Source organism: Mobula hypostoma, chromosome 1 (genome assembly GCF_963921235.1).
Source record: "Mobula hypostoma chromosome 1, sMobHyp1.1, whole genome shotgun sequence".
Lineage (NCBI taxonomy): Eukaryota > Metazoa > Chordata > Chondrichthyes > Myliobatiformes > Myliobatidae > Mobula > Mobula hypostoma.
This window is the reverse complement of record NC_086097.1, coordinates 175,076,931-175,092,815: the sequence shown is the minus strand read 5'-3', so window position 1 is coordinate 175,092,815 and position 15,885 is coordinate 175,076,931. Positions and strand designations below refer to the sequence as shown.

General features: G+C 43.5%; 1 long non-coding RNA gene across 1 annotated transcript in view; it reads left to right on the top strand.

The window, feature by feature from the left end:
- Positions 1-501: 501 nt before the first annotated feature.
- Positions 502-15,885, top strand: part of LOC134352674 (uncharacterized) — a 40,435-nt gene continuing 25,051 nt past the window's right edge. The window contains exon 1 of the long non-coding RNA XR_010019435.1: positions 502-806. This is a non-coding gene — a long non-coding RNA (uncharacterized LOC134352674). The remainder of the gene's footprint in view (positions 807-15,885) is intronic.

The following is a 15,885-nucleotide window of genomic DNA, read 5'->3' as shown; positions in this document are numbered from 1 at the left end:
AACAACTCCGACAGTACAGTGCACCGACAGTATGACCCTCTGTCACTGGAACACTCAGTGGATACAACTCCAACAATGCAGCACTCTTTTAATATTGCTCATCTGACTGAGCAATGTTCCCTCAGTACAGCAATTCACTCAGAACCTGTTATTGTTTCAGAAAAATCATCTACAAAATCCTCTGCCCTAATGGCCAACAGTACTGGCCTCACTATCATAATATTTCTTTTCAGCCGAGCACTGGATGAAGATTAAAACCAAAAGGGAACAGGGAACATTTTAGGTAAAATATTGATAGTGTACTGGGCTGCCATTCCTAGTGTGCACTTCATGCTAACAGTTCATTATCAGTCAAGACAATGTAAGTCAATCCATCTTTAGTCAGGCAGATTATATCCTGCTCATATGGCAACCGATCACAACACAGTGCACATCACTGTGTCTCTGCTGAAGCGGAGACGAGGTTAATGGGGGATAAAGTTGTACGGGTGTTGAGAAAACAGCTTGTCTTTTTGAACAACTTGCTCCAAGCAGCTGGACAATTCCCATTTGCTGCTTCTTCCCCCAGGTATAGTAACGATAGAGCAAGGCACCGCCACCTTTATGAGGTTTTATTGAATATTTTTGTTTGCCAAGTCAAATTCTTTGGACTGATTCTTTTTCTCTGGCTGGAAAATCTGCCTATTTGCTGTCACAGTCTGTTCTTGGAGCAGATTCAATGGGTTGTTCAAGCAGCACACAGACCCAACTGCAGGACTCTAACAGACCAAGCTCCAAACAGGAGAGGAATGGAGCCAGCAAAAGTGGTAAGTACTTCTCCGTAGACAGATTTACCGGAGCGCACAGAGGCCAGTGATAAAACACACCAGTATTTTGTGCTTGCCATACATTTTCTGATATGTGTAGTTTATACAGTTTTGGACTGTTGTTAAAAGTCACCTTTTTTGTAATCTGTCAAAAATATTCTCTTAAAAATGTTTTTTCCTGGCAAGTTTTGTTATTAACCAACAGCAATTAATAGATTATTAGGTTCCTTTAGGTTGTTATAGCTGTGGGTGGTAGTGGGGGTAAGCTCCCTCTACCTATTAAATGCTCCCGATGGCGTGCGTCTCTGATAACCAAGTCCAGCTCTCGGCCTTCATATGTGGCTACTAAGCCCAACAGAGCTATTTCTACTTACAGAAATGGCAAAGGCAGTTTACTGGCACCTTCAAATTAGTCGCTTTGAGCAGATGGGGCTCGACAGCCGTGATTGGCAGCTCATCTAGCAGAAGGAAAACTCTGACCTGAAACCTCGGGTGCCTTGTGGCTATACCCACTCATTGGGAAGACTTCAGGAGCAAACCCCAAGGAAAAATTCAGAGCTGGAGTCCCTAAGGCAGTACTACGTTGAGTTCAATGCTGACTGGCAACTCCTACAATGCTGCTGGTGCCAAACTATATTGGTCTCTTCTGTTCCTTGGATCCATTAGCTGCCACGAAGGGGAGGAGCCTGCTACATGGGCAACAGCTTGCTCTCCATATCATATTGCCTTGACTTGCATACTGGTTTGCAGATCACATAGATAGCTGGGCACAACATCCATGGCTGACCATGATTAACAGAGGGCCTGGCCTCAAGTAGGATGAGTTGGGAAGAGGTTGCAGAGGAGAGCTACAAGGATGTTAACAAGACTGGAATGTCTTATTTATGGGTAGAGATTGAATAAACTCGGGTTCTTTACTTTGGAATAGAGGAGGCTGAGAGGAGACTTAGGTGTATAAAATTATGGAAGGGCCTGGAAAGGTCAAAAACAAAGGAGCACAGATTTGTTAGGATTAGAAAAGAGATGAGGTCAGTTATTTTTTGAGTCAAATCAATTTTATTGTCATATGCACAAGTATAGTGAGGCATGGTACAATGAAAAGTTTACTGTATATTAATTATCAAAGTAGGTATACTATATATAAGCTTGAAATTCATCTTCTTACAAGCAGCGACAAAAACAAAGAAGCCCAATAGAACCTATTAAAAAAGACCGTCAAACAGCCATGTGAGCAAAAAAAAGAACAAATTGTGCAAACAATAAAAAGTAAACGGATAACACTTAGAACTAAAGTTCATGAAACTGTGAACTTCACAGCCACCAGTTCATCAGGGCAGCTAGTCCGGGAGTCCGTTAGTTGCAGGCCACAGCTCAAGTTTACTGCAGAGATAGTAAACCTCGTTTTGTAGTGAGCTGAACACTGGTCCGTCCCACACCTCCGGCCCTGACACCTGACCTTTTCAATCTGGCCCTGTGCTTAATTAGGTCAAACATAAGCTCATTCCTTGGTCTCAGGCCTGGCACTTCAATTCAGCTTCAAGTCTGCTCCAGTAATAGCCAAACATCAGCTCATTTCTTGCTCTCGGGTCCAGGCACATCACTTCCATTCAGCCTGTATCTGCCACGCTGCTGCAACTGTACTGCACCCACAAGACTCCAGTTCATCAAATCTCACAGAACACTGAAAAAATGCCAGCTTGTACAGGCAGCTCAAAACTACAACTCTGAAAGGGAAGTTACAGGCTATTAACTGCAGTGATCATTGTCTAGAAAAGGTGTGATTACTGGAGTAGTTAGTAGATTTGTTTACTGCCAGTAAAGCACTGCTGTGTCTCACCAGGGCCTTCTTAAAATGGGGCAAAAACAGCTTAGCAGGCATGTAGGTACAGTCAATGTTGCACAACACAGTGATGAGAGAGAAAGAAGGTGTGCAAAAACAAGGCATTCGCGCAATAAAAAAGGAGCACTTGACGTCAGTGGTTGGCAAGATGTTAGAGTACGTTATTAAGGATGAAGTTTTGAGTTACTAGGAGGCACACAATAAAATACACAAAAGTCAGCCTGGTTTCATGAAGGATAAGTGTTGAAATTCATAGAGGAAGCAACAGGCAGTATAGACAAAGGAGAATTAGCAAACATAGTTTACTTTGATTTTCGGAAGGCCTTTGACAAGGTGCCACACGTGAGGCTGCTAAACAAGAACCCATGGTATTATAGCAGAGATACTAACATGGGTAAAAGATTGGCTGACTGGCAGCAGGCAAAGAGTAGGGGAGAAAAAGGGGTCTTTACTGATTAGCAACCAGTGACTACTGATATTCTGCAGGGGTTGGTGTTGGGTCCACTTAGGTTTCACATTATATCTTAATGATTTGGATGATGGAATTGATAAGTTTTGTGCTCTTCATTCTCTCCACGGCAGAGCTATTGATATGCAATGGAGAGCGGTTGACCTGCACCTTCCTGAAGTCCACAATCATCTCTTGTGACATATCCACGTTGTTGTTCTCACACTGTTTGACAAGCCTCTCTACTCTGTATACCAACTTATTATTGTTGCCGATGAGGCCAACCACTGTTGAATCATCAGCAAATGATGATGCGGTTTGAGCTGGATCTGGCAGTGCAGTCATGATTCAGCAGCGTGAACAGCAGTGGGCTGAGCCCACAGCCCTGCGGGGCACCAATGATCAGTGTGATGAGCTTGAAATATTGCTGCCAATTCAGACTGTCTGGAGTCTTTTGATCAAGAAGTCTAAGATCCAGTTACAGAGCGGGGTGTTGAGTCCCAGTGACAACAGTTTACCCAGCAGCCTCTGAGGGATGATTGTGTTAAACACCAAGCTGAAGTTGACAAATAATGTTCTGGCGTATGAGGCATCATTTTCCAGCAGGGACAGGATGAAGTGGACGGCTGAGGCTGTGGCTTCATGAGTGGACTGGTTTGAGTGTTGGCCTAACTGGAAAGGATCCAATGTAGCTATAAGGTAGGATTCTATACAATCCGTACCAGCCGCTCAAAGCACTTCATGATTATTAAGGTCAGGGCCACTGGGCGGTAATTGTTAAGGTAAGTTACCATCGCTCTCTTTGGTACCAGACTAATGGTTGCTGCCTTGCAACCTGCAGAAACAGTGGGCTGTTGCCAAAGAATGTTAAAGAGGTCTATTAAGACCTCTTTTAGCTGAGCCACACAATCATTCAGCACCTGACTAGAAATGGGTATGTTGCCTGGCTCAGCTTTGTGCAGATTTACCCTGGCTAGGATCCTCCTCACCTCGGCTGCAACCAGACAGAGTGCCCGTTCCTCAGGGAGAGAGGGGTTTTCTTGATGTCACAAATCATGCATAGAAGGCATTCAGCCTGTCAGGGAGGTGTCGCTGTTGTTGACGCGCTGGGTGGACTTGTAATCTGTTATGGTTTGTATACCTTGTTTGTATACCTTGCCACGTGCGCTGTGTCCCTGGTGTCACAAAAGTGACTGTGAATTTTCTGTGAGTACTCATGCTTTGCCTTCCTGGTGGCATAGGAAACCACGGCTCTTGTTGACCGTAGAGTCTGACCCACCAATATCTTAATGACTCTTGGAATTAATCAAGCAAGTCATCAGTTCTGGAACAATCAGCGAGGACAATAACTTCCAGCTTTCCAAATGTTTTTCGCACCAGGTGAACAAATATTTAAGAGAACTTTTTGAACAATAGTCAGTGTTGTAACAGGAAATGCTACAGCTAAATTTCATAGTCTCTGGAGATGGGCTCTTCAGCACAACCTGTCTATGCCAACTGTGTTGCCTGCAAGCTGTCTCATCTGCTCACGTTTGGCCCATAGCCTTCTAAACGTCTTCTATCCATGTACATACCTCTCCACAGAAAAATGTCACAAATAGCACAAGATAATCACGAGCTAAGACCCCGATCCCAATATTTAGTACATAATTAAAATTACTTTTCTTTATATTTTTAGTGATGCTGGTTTAGACATAAATAATGGCTCTCTTGCTCTTCAAAACAATGTCATTTAATTTTACATTTCCATTTGAGAAGTCAGCTGATTTAATGTCACACTTAAAAGAAAATTCTTCCCACACTGCAGAATCCTTTTCTAATTAAACAAGATATTTCATGGTTTTTGCTGGAGTCTCTGGAATGGAAATTTGAATCCACATCTTTCTGATTGGGGCCAATGGACTGGAACTCACTGAGTCACATTAGATACTGACTAGGACATGATAATCCTGAAGAGAATCTGAATGGTGAGAAAATGATCACTGACTACAGAGAAGATGACATTAAACAAGGTGTAAACAGCTTTTGGAAAATATCTACATTATTCATTGTGGAAGCAGATCACAGAATAAGTTCTCTATGTAAGGAAAAAGGGGTAGATGAGAGAGGAAGGAATGAAGGAACAGCAACAGTTCACTCAACATGAAATAAGATTTGGAGATGGGGTGAGAGAAATTGATGAATACTAAACTAAAATGAATCAGGAGCAGCAAACATCTGCTGGAGAGACTAAGTGGGTCGAGCAGCATCTGAGGAAGGAAAGGATTCCAGCTGCCGCCGGTAAGGAGTTTATACGTTCTCCCTGTGACTGCATGGGTTTCCTCCAGGTGCTCCGGTTTCCTTCCACAATCCAAAGACAAACCAGTTAACAGGTTAATTGTTCATTGTAAATTGTCCCATGATGACGCTTGGAGTAAATTTGGGGACGGGGGGTGGAGGGTTGCTGGATAGCACAGCTCAAAGAAGGAAGGGCCTGTTCCGCATTGTATTTCAATAAATAAATAAAAATAAATTGGCTGCCTCCATCTATCACCCACCTGCTTCTGTCTCCCATCTCCACCTATCCCCCTCCCTTAACTGGCACAACCTGCCTATCATCTTCGACCCCTGCCCAGTTCACCAATCATTTCTGGCCCTGTCTCGCCATTTCCTCTCTCCCCTTTCAGTCCTGCTACACGGTTTTGACCCAAAACGTCAACAGTTCCTCCCCACCCCACCCCATCCCACAGATACTGCTTGACCCACTGAGTTCGTCCAGAAGATTGTTTTTTTTTGCTCTAATTTTTGCATCTCTAGAACAAATCATGGATAGCAGTCATCCCCATAAATACATTTTCCCCATGCAATGTACAATCCATTTCTATCATAAATTAATTTCAAGCATGACTTCACTTAAACTGTGTATTAAGAGGGAGTCAGTTTTATCAGCTCTAATATATACTGAAACTTGAAGCATATATTTTAGTAATAGTTTTTTATTGCTCCATTATCAGCAGCCATGCTTTCAGCTGCCTGTGTCCTAAGCCCTGAAGAATAATGAAGGTAAATCACACTGACAGTACTTCCAGAGAAAATTCTGCCCATTTTCCTCCTGCCTGGCTTCCAGACCTCTTCAAAAAGCAGAGCAAAAAGAAATAGGGGCAGGAGCACCAGCATGGTTGAGTTGAGCTGAAGGGACTGTTTCATGGAGGAGGCTCCCTGTTCCTCCAAACATGCAACCATTCAATGTGATCACAGCTGATCAATTTCAGTTCCCCCAAACCTTTGATTCTCTGATCTTATCTTCTTCTGGCAGTAAATACCCCCAGTAATCCAGCCTCCACAAACATTAGGGGGAGAGAATCCTAGAGATACACCATAGTCAGTGAAACGAAATTTCTACACACTATGTTTTAAATAACCAGCCCCTTCGTCTATAGTTATGTCCCTTTGTTCAGATTCTTCCGTGAGTAGAGATGTCTCAACATCGATCGTCATGCTTACTCAGGATATTTTATGTTTCAATAAGATCACCCTTATTCTTCTAAACTGCGAAGAATGCAGGTTTAATTTTTTTAATCAGTTGTAATATAGACTAACATCTATCATTCTTATTTATTATGTTTTTTTTCTCTACTCGATTATGTATTGCATTGAACTGCTGCTGCTAAGTTAACAAATTTCATGTCACATGCCAGTGATAATAAACCTGATTCTGATTCTGTTACAGTACATAGACAGGATTAGAGATAGTCAACATGCCTTTCTGTATGCTAGGTAGTGTCTAACTTCTCATGGAGGCTACCAGGAAAGTTGATGAAAGAGGATGTTGTGTATGTGGATTTTCACAAAGTCCTGCATGAAAGGTTTAATCTCATGGCTTTCAGGATGAAGTAGTGAGTTGGATTCAATGTTGACTTAGTGGGAAAAGGCTAAAACTGGTAGCAGATCGTTGCCTCGCTGACTGAAGGCATGTGACTACTAGTGTGCCGCAGGGGTCGGTGTTGTGTCGGTTATTGCTTGTCATCTACATCAATGATTTAGATGATAATGTGGTAAACTGGATCAGCAAATTTGCTGATGCAACAAGATTGGGTCCACAGTAGACAGCGAGGAAGACTATCAAAGCTTTCAACTTAATCTGGACCAGCTAGAAAAATGTCAGATGGAATTTAATGCAGACAAGTGTGAGATGTTGTACTTTGGGAGGACAAACCAGGATACATGGTTAACCTTGGGCACTGAGGAGTGCAATAGAACATATACAAATCCATGATTCCTTGAAAGAGGCATCACTTGTAGAAGGGGTCATAAAGAGAGCCTTTGGCATATTGGCATTCATAAATCAGAGTATTGAGTACAAGAGTTGGGAAGTTATGTTAAAGTTGTATAAGATGTTGGTGACACCAAATTTGGAGCCTGTTTGTAGCTCTAGTCACCTACCTACAGGAAAGATTTAGTAAGATTGATAGAATACAAAGAAAATTTACAAGGATGTTGCCAGGTCTTGAGTTATAGGGAAAGGTTGAATAGGTTAGGACTTTTTTTCCCCCACAGAGCATAGGAAGATGAGGAGAGATTTGATAGAGGTATGCAAAATTGTGAGGGGTATAAATAGGATAAATGCAAACAGACTTTTTGCACTGGGGTTTGGTGAGACTACAATTAGAGGTCAAAGGTTGAAGGTGAAATGTGAAATGTTTAAGACAAACCCTAAGGAAGAACTTCTTTACTCAAAGGGAGGTACAAGTGTGGAATGAGGTGCCAGTAGAAGAGCTGGATGCTGGATCAGTTGCAAGATTTAGGAGAAATCTGGATAAGTACATGGATGGGAAGGGTATGGTCCAAGTATGGATCAGTGGGACTAAGCAAAATAACATTTTGGCATGAACTAGATGGGCCAAAGGACCTGTTTCCGTGCTGTAGTGCTGTGTGACTTTGAGTTTATGACTAATATTGGAGTCATAAGATTACCAGGCAATGGCTTACTCCCATAATGGAGATCCTAAACTCTAACACTTAACATTAAGTAGCAGTCATATTGACTGGCACCTCCTGACTGCAAGAGGGATAGATGGGGCTGAACTTGTCAGGTGTGTTCAAGAAGGATTCCTGACACAGTATGTGGACTGGCCGACGAGAGGAGAGGCCATACTGGATCTAGTGCTGGGTAATGAATCTGGTCAGGTGACAGACCTCTTGGTGGGGGAGTATTTTGGTGAGAGTGACCACAACTTCCTTAGCTTTAGCATAGCTATAGAAAAGGATAAAAACGAACAAAATGGGAGAGTGCTTAACTGGGGAAGGGCTAACTATGAAGGAATGAGGCAGGAACTAGTGAGAGTAAATTGGAAACAGATGTTCAAGGGTGAAAGCACAGAAGTAATGTGGAGGAAGTTTAGGGACCACTTGTGCTGGGTTCGGCATAGGTTTGTCCCACTGAGACAAGGAAAAAATAGTAGGAAAAGGGAACCATGGCTGACGAACACATGAGGCAACTCATCAAGAGAATGAAGGAAGTATATGTTAGATATAAGAAGCAGGAAGCAGGAGGGGCTCATGAGAAATATAGGGTAGCCAGGAAGGAGCTTAAGAAAGGATTTAGGAGAGCTAGAAGGGGGCATGAGAAGGCCTTGGCATGTCGGATTAAGGAGAACCCCAAGGCGTTCTATGTGTATGTGAAGAACAGGAGGATGACAAGAATGAAGGTGGGGCCGCTAAAGGATAAAGAAGGCAACATGTGCCTGGAGGCGGAGGAGGTTGGGGAGTCTTAAATGAATACTTTGCTTCAGTATTCACAAGTGAAAAGGACCTTGATCAGGGTGAGGTTGAAATAGAACAGGCCTGTGTGCTGGACAATGTGGAGATTAAGGAAGAAGAAGTGTTGGATCTTCTTAAAAACATCAAGATTGATAAGTCCCCGGAGCCAGACATGATATACCCCAGGTTGCTGTGGGAAGTGAGAGAAGAGATCGTTGGAGCAGTAGCTATGATCTTTGAGTCCTCTTTGGCTGCAGGGGAGGTGCCGGAGGATTGGAGAATGGCAAATGTAGTTCCCTTGTTTAAAAAAGGTAATAGGGAGAATCCTGGCAACTATAGACCGGTGAGTCTTACGTCGGTGGTCTGCAAACTATTGGAAAGGATTCTTAAGAATAGGATCTATGAGCACTTGGAGAAGTACAGTCTACTCAAGAATAGTCAACATAGCTTTGTGAAGGGAAGGTCAAGCCTCACAAGCCTAATTGAGTTTTTTGAAGAGATAACAAAAGAAATTGATAAGGGTAGGGTGGTAGATGTGGTCTCCAATGAGAGACTCATCCAGAAAGTCATGAGGCATGGGATCAGTGGAACCTTGGCCGTTTGGATAAAAAAATTGACTTAAGGGATGAAAGCAGAGGGTAGTAGTGGAAGGAAGGTATTCTGCCTGGAGGTTGGTGACTAGTGGGGTGCTGCAAGGATCTGTCCCGGGACCCCTGCTCTTTGTGATTTTTATAAATGACCTAGATGAAGAGGTGGAAGGATGGGTGAGTAAGTTTGCGGACGACAGGAAGATTGGAGGAGTTGTGGATGGAGCTGTAGGTTGTCGAAGGTTACATGAGGATATAGATAGGATGCAGAGTTGGGCAGAAAAGTGGCAGATGGAGTTCTTAAATGATGTCCATGTACCTGGTCAACCACTTCCTCTGGCAGCTCATTCCGTGTTCTGAGTACCATCTGCATGATGAAGTTGCCCTTCAGGTTTCCATTAAGTCTCTCCACTCTGACCTTAAACCTATTCCCTATAGTTCTTGATTTCCTGTCCCTGGGAAAAAGACTGAGTATGCACCCTTCTGCCCCTCACAAAATTGCACACCTTTATAAGATCGCTCCTTATTTTCCTCCTCTATAAATCAAGTCCCAGCCTTGTAATTTTTTTCTTCAGTCTTTCTAACTTAATGGCAGCTTTCCTACAGCAGAGTGACAAAAACTAAACACAATAGTCCAAGTGGAGCCTCACAAATGTCTGGCACCACTGCATTGCCTACACCACTGATGAAGATGGAATACTGGGAGCTTAGTGACATTGTCATGACTACATCCTTTTCCTCAATGTCAACAAAAGAACAAACCATTGACTTCACAAAGGGGTGTTGCACATGCTCCTGTCTGCATCAGCAGTGCAGAAGTTGAGAGCTTCAAGTTCTTACGTAGGTGTGAACATTACTAACAGCCTGTCTGATGAGATGGACTCAGTGGGGTGGTTGCCTGAGCAGACTGTCCAGTTCATCTGGCAAAATGCCTCATCGCCAGACCTCACCAAGAGGCACAAAGATCTCGCCTGGCTGGCGGTGAGAGGAGCCCTCCCAGTCAGATCCCTCCTGTACACCCGGAATGTCGTCTCCGCACCCCACTGCCCACGGGAGGACTGTAATGGAGTGGCTCACCTCTTTGCACACTGTGGGTTCGCAAAGAATGTGTGGAGGAGAATGGAAGGGACGGTGCTAAGATTCATGCCCAGCAGCTGCGTTTCCGAGGACTCCGTGATCTACGGGCTGTTCCCGGGGACGCACACGGAGACAAACATCCGGTGCTGCTGGCAGATCATCAATTCGGTGAAAGACGTGCTTTGGTCTGCCCGAAACTTGGTGGTCTGCCAGCACATGGAGATGTTGGTGACTGAATGCTGCCGACCGGCTCACTCTCGCCTGCAGGAGAACGTGCTGAGGGATGCACTCAAGCTTGGTGCGGCCACCGCGAAGCCCCGGTGGGGAAGGACCACAGTTCAAGGTTCATCACCCGTGAGAGTGGGAGGGGTTGGGTGGGGAGGAGACTAACCCTCATCAGCCGTGTGGACAGATGAATCAACATGGTGCCCCAGGAGTGGGTGGAATTGTTAATTTGGAAAAGGAATTAGAGCCAACGCCTCCCTTTATTGTTGATAATTTTATTGTTAATAAGTCTTAACTCTTGACCAAGGGTTGAGAGTAAATGAATGGTTTATTGTAAACATCTTTCATTTGTATATGAACAGAGAGTCAACGCATAATTTTATTGTAAATAACTTTATTGAATAAGGACTCAGAGTCAACGAATGTTTTTTCTTATATGTATATAACTATTTTGTAATAATTCTGAATAAAGTATTTTTGGAGGAAAAAAAAGCCTGTCTGAGTTGAACTACGTTGATGTCACAGCCAAGAAAGCTTACCAACCCCTCTACTTCCTCAGGAGGCTTAAGAGCTTCAACATGCCCCGATTGACTCTTCACAATTTTTATTGATGCGCCATAAAATCATTGTCTGGATGCATAATGGCAACTGCTTTGTACATAAGATACAACAGAAAGTTGTTTACAGAGCTCAGTACCTAATGGAAACCAGCCTCTCCTCCATGGACTCTGTCTATACTTCTTGCTGCTTCAGTAAAACAGCCAGCATAATTGAAGACCCCACTCACACAGGACATTCTCTCTTCCGTCAAAGAAGATACAAAAGCCTGAAAGCACATAGCACCAGGCTTAAGGATAGTTTCTATCCCACTGTTATCAGACTCTTGGACAGACCTATTATATATAGGCATCCATTAGTCTTAGAAGGTTTCCAGGGTGCAGGCCTAGGCAAGGTTGTATGGAAGACCGGCAGTTGCCCATGCTGCAAGTCTCCCCTCTCCACGTCACCGATGTTGTCCAAGGGAAGGGCACTAGGGCCGATACAGTTTGGCAATGGTGTCGTCACAGAGCAGTGTGTGGTTAAGTGCCTTGCTCAAGGACACAACATGCTGCCTCAGCTGAGGCTCAAACTAGTGACCTTCAGATCACTAGACTGACACCTTAACCACTTGACCATGTGCCAACCTCTGGACAGACCTCCTATATGATAAGATGGACTCAAGGCCTCATAATCCATCTAGTTATGATCTTGCTCTTTGTTGTTTACCAAAGCTGCACTCTTTCAGTAGATGTTACACTTTAGGCTGCCTTGTTATTGTTTTACCTTAATCTAGTTCAATGCATTGTGTAAAAATTTGATCTGTATAAACAGTATGCAAGACAAACTTTTCACTGTATCTTGGTACATGTGACAATACCAATACATGTGACATTACCAATAATAAACCAATACCACTTTTTACCCTTCATATAACATCTTTTGTTCAAAGAAATATGAAATACATTTAATTGAAAATAAGTGCTTTTCTACAAAAAATGATATATCTCAAATTTCATAATACTGTCAAAGCTTTTTGCTTTCATAGATAGAGGGTTTAATATTGGCTAGGCTCCAGAGAATTACCCCTATTCGGCTTCAAAATAACGCCCTTGAGATATATTACTACTTTTAGCAAGGCTGCAACCTGATCTGTTGTGAATTTCCTGTTTGTATTTCAAAATTTATGTCTTAATTTTGATTTTATAAGAGAGAAGGAGGACCTGGGTTCGTACAAAAAGACAGCAGAAACACCCACGTTTCCTGTTTGGACAGAGGGACAAAACTTAACAGCCAAGACTTTATGGTTTGAGTCCTGATGGAAAGTCACACATGTAATATTAGCCTGTCTCTTTCTAATAACCTGGTGTATATTTCAAGATCTTAAAAAAATCTCCAGTACATTTTAATTCGATCTATTGCATCTGGCAGCAGAATTAATTTGATGACCTGGTAGTTTTCTAATTTCAGTGAGGGTTCTTAATTCATTTTGTGAAATCAAGCACTTGAAAATGGACCTTTGAGCATTGCTTGTTGATGAATGTGTGACCTTTACTGGTTTGTTACAACTATAATAAAGAGGATCTGAATCCAGAAAGGAGGTCTTCCATTAGATCACATTACGCAATGAATTATTCAGTCTCTCGCTCTCCCTCTCAAAGAACTGCTGTAATTTAATTTGAAAATTCTGATTCCCTATAAACAAAAATCAGACAGTTTTGTCTTCTATTGCCCTAACCAAAGGGGTCAGAGATCATACAATCTTCTTAATGATGCTTTTGCAAAGTCTGTTTGCAGTGGAGTCTTTGCACAAATGCTACTGTCCTATTCTTCACCGGCCTCAGCCTTAATCTTAATGTAACATAATACCCACTTTCTGTTTCAGATCCTGCGACATTCACCTGCATAATCTGGACTAAAGACTGGAGAATGGTTACAACTTTGAGGTCCTTGTGTCCCCAATTCTGCTTTCTGGCATATTCCCAATCATTACACCATTGTTGATCATGCCTTTAGCAATTTAGGGGAAAAGTCTGAAAATACCTTCCTAAACTTATTTATTCTTTAAAACCACTATCCTTGCCCAAACCATTGTGCTTCCCCCTAATGTTCTCAGTAACAATTATTTTGTACACTGTGGCCATTTTATTAGGAACACCTGCTCATTAAAGCAAACACATATTCAGCCAATCATGAGGCAGCAACTCAATGCATAAAAGCATACAGACATGGTCAGTAGGTTCAGTTGTTGTAAAGACCAAACATTAGAATGGGGGAAAATATGACTTTGACCATGATTGTTGGTGCCAGATTGGGTGGTTTGAGTGTCTCAGAGTCTGCTGATCTTCTGGGACAGAGGATGATGTGAAAAACAGAAACATTCAGTAACTGATAGTTCTGTGGCTAAAAACGCCTTGTCAATAACAGAGGTCAGGGGAGAATGGCCAGACTGGTTCAAGCTGACGGGAAGGTGACAGTAAATCAAATAACTATGTTACAACAGTGATGTCCAGAAGACTACCTTTGAACAGACAACATGTCGAACGTTGAAGTAGATAGGCTACAGCAGCAGAAGACCATGAACATACAGAAATACACTCAGTGGCCACTTTATTGAGTACCTCTTGTAGCTAAAGCAATATGAATTATAGAATGATAGTATTAGTATGGGAAAAGACCCTTCAGCCCCATGTGTCCATGGTGACCAAGGTACCCATCTAACCTAGACCCATTTGCTGTGTTTGACTGATATCCCTCTTAACCGTTCCTATCCATATACCTGTACAAATGTCTTTTAAATGCTGTAATTGTACCTGCCTCAAAAACTTCTAAAGAACTTCAAAAAAGCTTGTTCTATAATCTCACCACCATCTGTGTGAAAAAGGTGCCTTTCAGTTTCCTTTTTAATCTTTCCTCTCTCACCTTAAACTTAAGCCCTCTAGATTTCCATTCCTTTTTCCTGTAAAAAAGACTGTGTTCACTTTATCTATGCCCCTTATGATTTTATACACCTCTATAAGGTCACTCGTAAATCTTCTATGCTCCAAGGAATAAAGACCTAGTTAGCCCAATCTCTATATATAACTCAGGCATTTGAGTCCTGGCAAAATTCTTGCATATTGTAGGAGTGTCAACAAAATTTATACACTTTATTCCCACGCAAACAAAATGGCAAAGTCGTGTGTGTGTGTGTGTATATATTCTCTCTTCACAAATGTACCCCCCTCAGAATTCACCCTAGCAAACAAAGTCCAGTAGTCCCCAAAACTCAGCTAAACCTACTCGTGCCTTCGTGGGCAGGTGCTGGTGAGGGGTGGGGGGGTGGGGGGGGAGGAATTGTCAATGTCAGAAGGTGGAGGTGGAAGGCTGGCCCCTTCATGGGGGCTACGCCACTTCCACTGAACAGTCCAGGTTCCAAATGGGCAGGCTTGAGACGATCCACAGAAACACTCTCCAGGATATCTCCAAAATCTAGCTTAAAAGACTTATCCCCCGCTTCCAACACACGGAACAGGCCTTCATAAGGTGGTCACAAGGAACCCCGATGTCCACCATGATGCACAAATGCATATTTCGCCTGCTGCAGATTCAGCAACAGGTGCAACCGTGACAGGCCATGCTGCGTCGTGGGCAGTGGAGCATAAGTTTTAGTGCTATCCATAAAAGCCAACTGCTGCTGCGAAGCAGACCATAGGACCATGGATGTTGGGAGAAACTCTCCTGGCACCCACAGGGTTGCCTGAAAACGAGCACTGCTGAAGAGGACTGAAGGTCCACCTTAGGCACCGTCCTCAGGCCCAACACGGCCCATGGCAGTCTGTCCCCCAGATCACAGGCAACTGCATCGCAAAGCTCGGATGTAAACTGCGTCCTTTGTTCTGAAGAGATATCCATTGGATGCTGAACCGAGCGATCCACGAGCCAGCGAGCGCTCGCAACACATCTGCAGCTGAAATGGATGGCAGCGGTATTGCCACTGGCCAACATGTTGTCCTATCAATGATCGTGAGGAGGTGAGGAACCCGCAGGATAGGGGCAACAGGACGACCAAATCCACATGCACATGGTCGAAATGCCACTCTGTGAAAGGAGCCAAAGGAGCCAAAGGAGCCTTGCATGTCAATGCCCTTTCGTATGTTGACACGCTAGACAAGCACTAGCCCCGTTCCTGATGTTCTTCTTAAGCCCGTGCCACACAAACTTTTCTGTCACCAGTTTCTGTGATGCCATCTGGCCTGGGTGAGAAAGCCCAGGGACCGCATCGAAAACATGCTGTGCCAGCTTGCTGGCACGGCTGGCCTGGGACGCCCCATTGATACATCACACAGTAGTGAAATGCCGCTGGCACTGAAAGCATCATCTACCAATTTCAACCCTCTGTCTGCTGAACACAGCGCCTGCGTGCTCAGGTCCAAAACCTGGTCTGCCGCCATCTGAGCGTAATCCATGCCCAAATGGACAGCACCTGTGAAGGACTGGGAAAGGCAGTCAGCTACAAGGTTGTACTTCCCTGCGACATGCTGGATGTCCGTGGTGAAACCTGAAATAAAAGCAAGATGGTGCTGCTGTTGAGCAGACCAAGGTTCAGAGACCTTAGCCATGGCAATTTTTAGGGTCTTATGATCC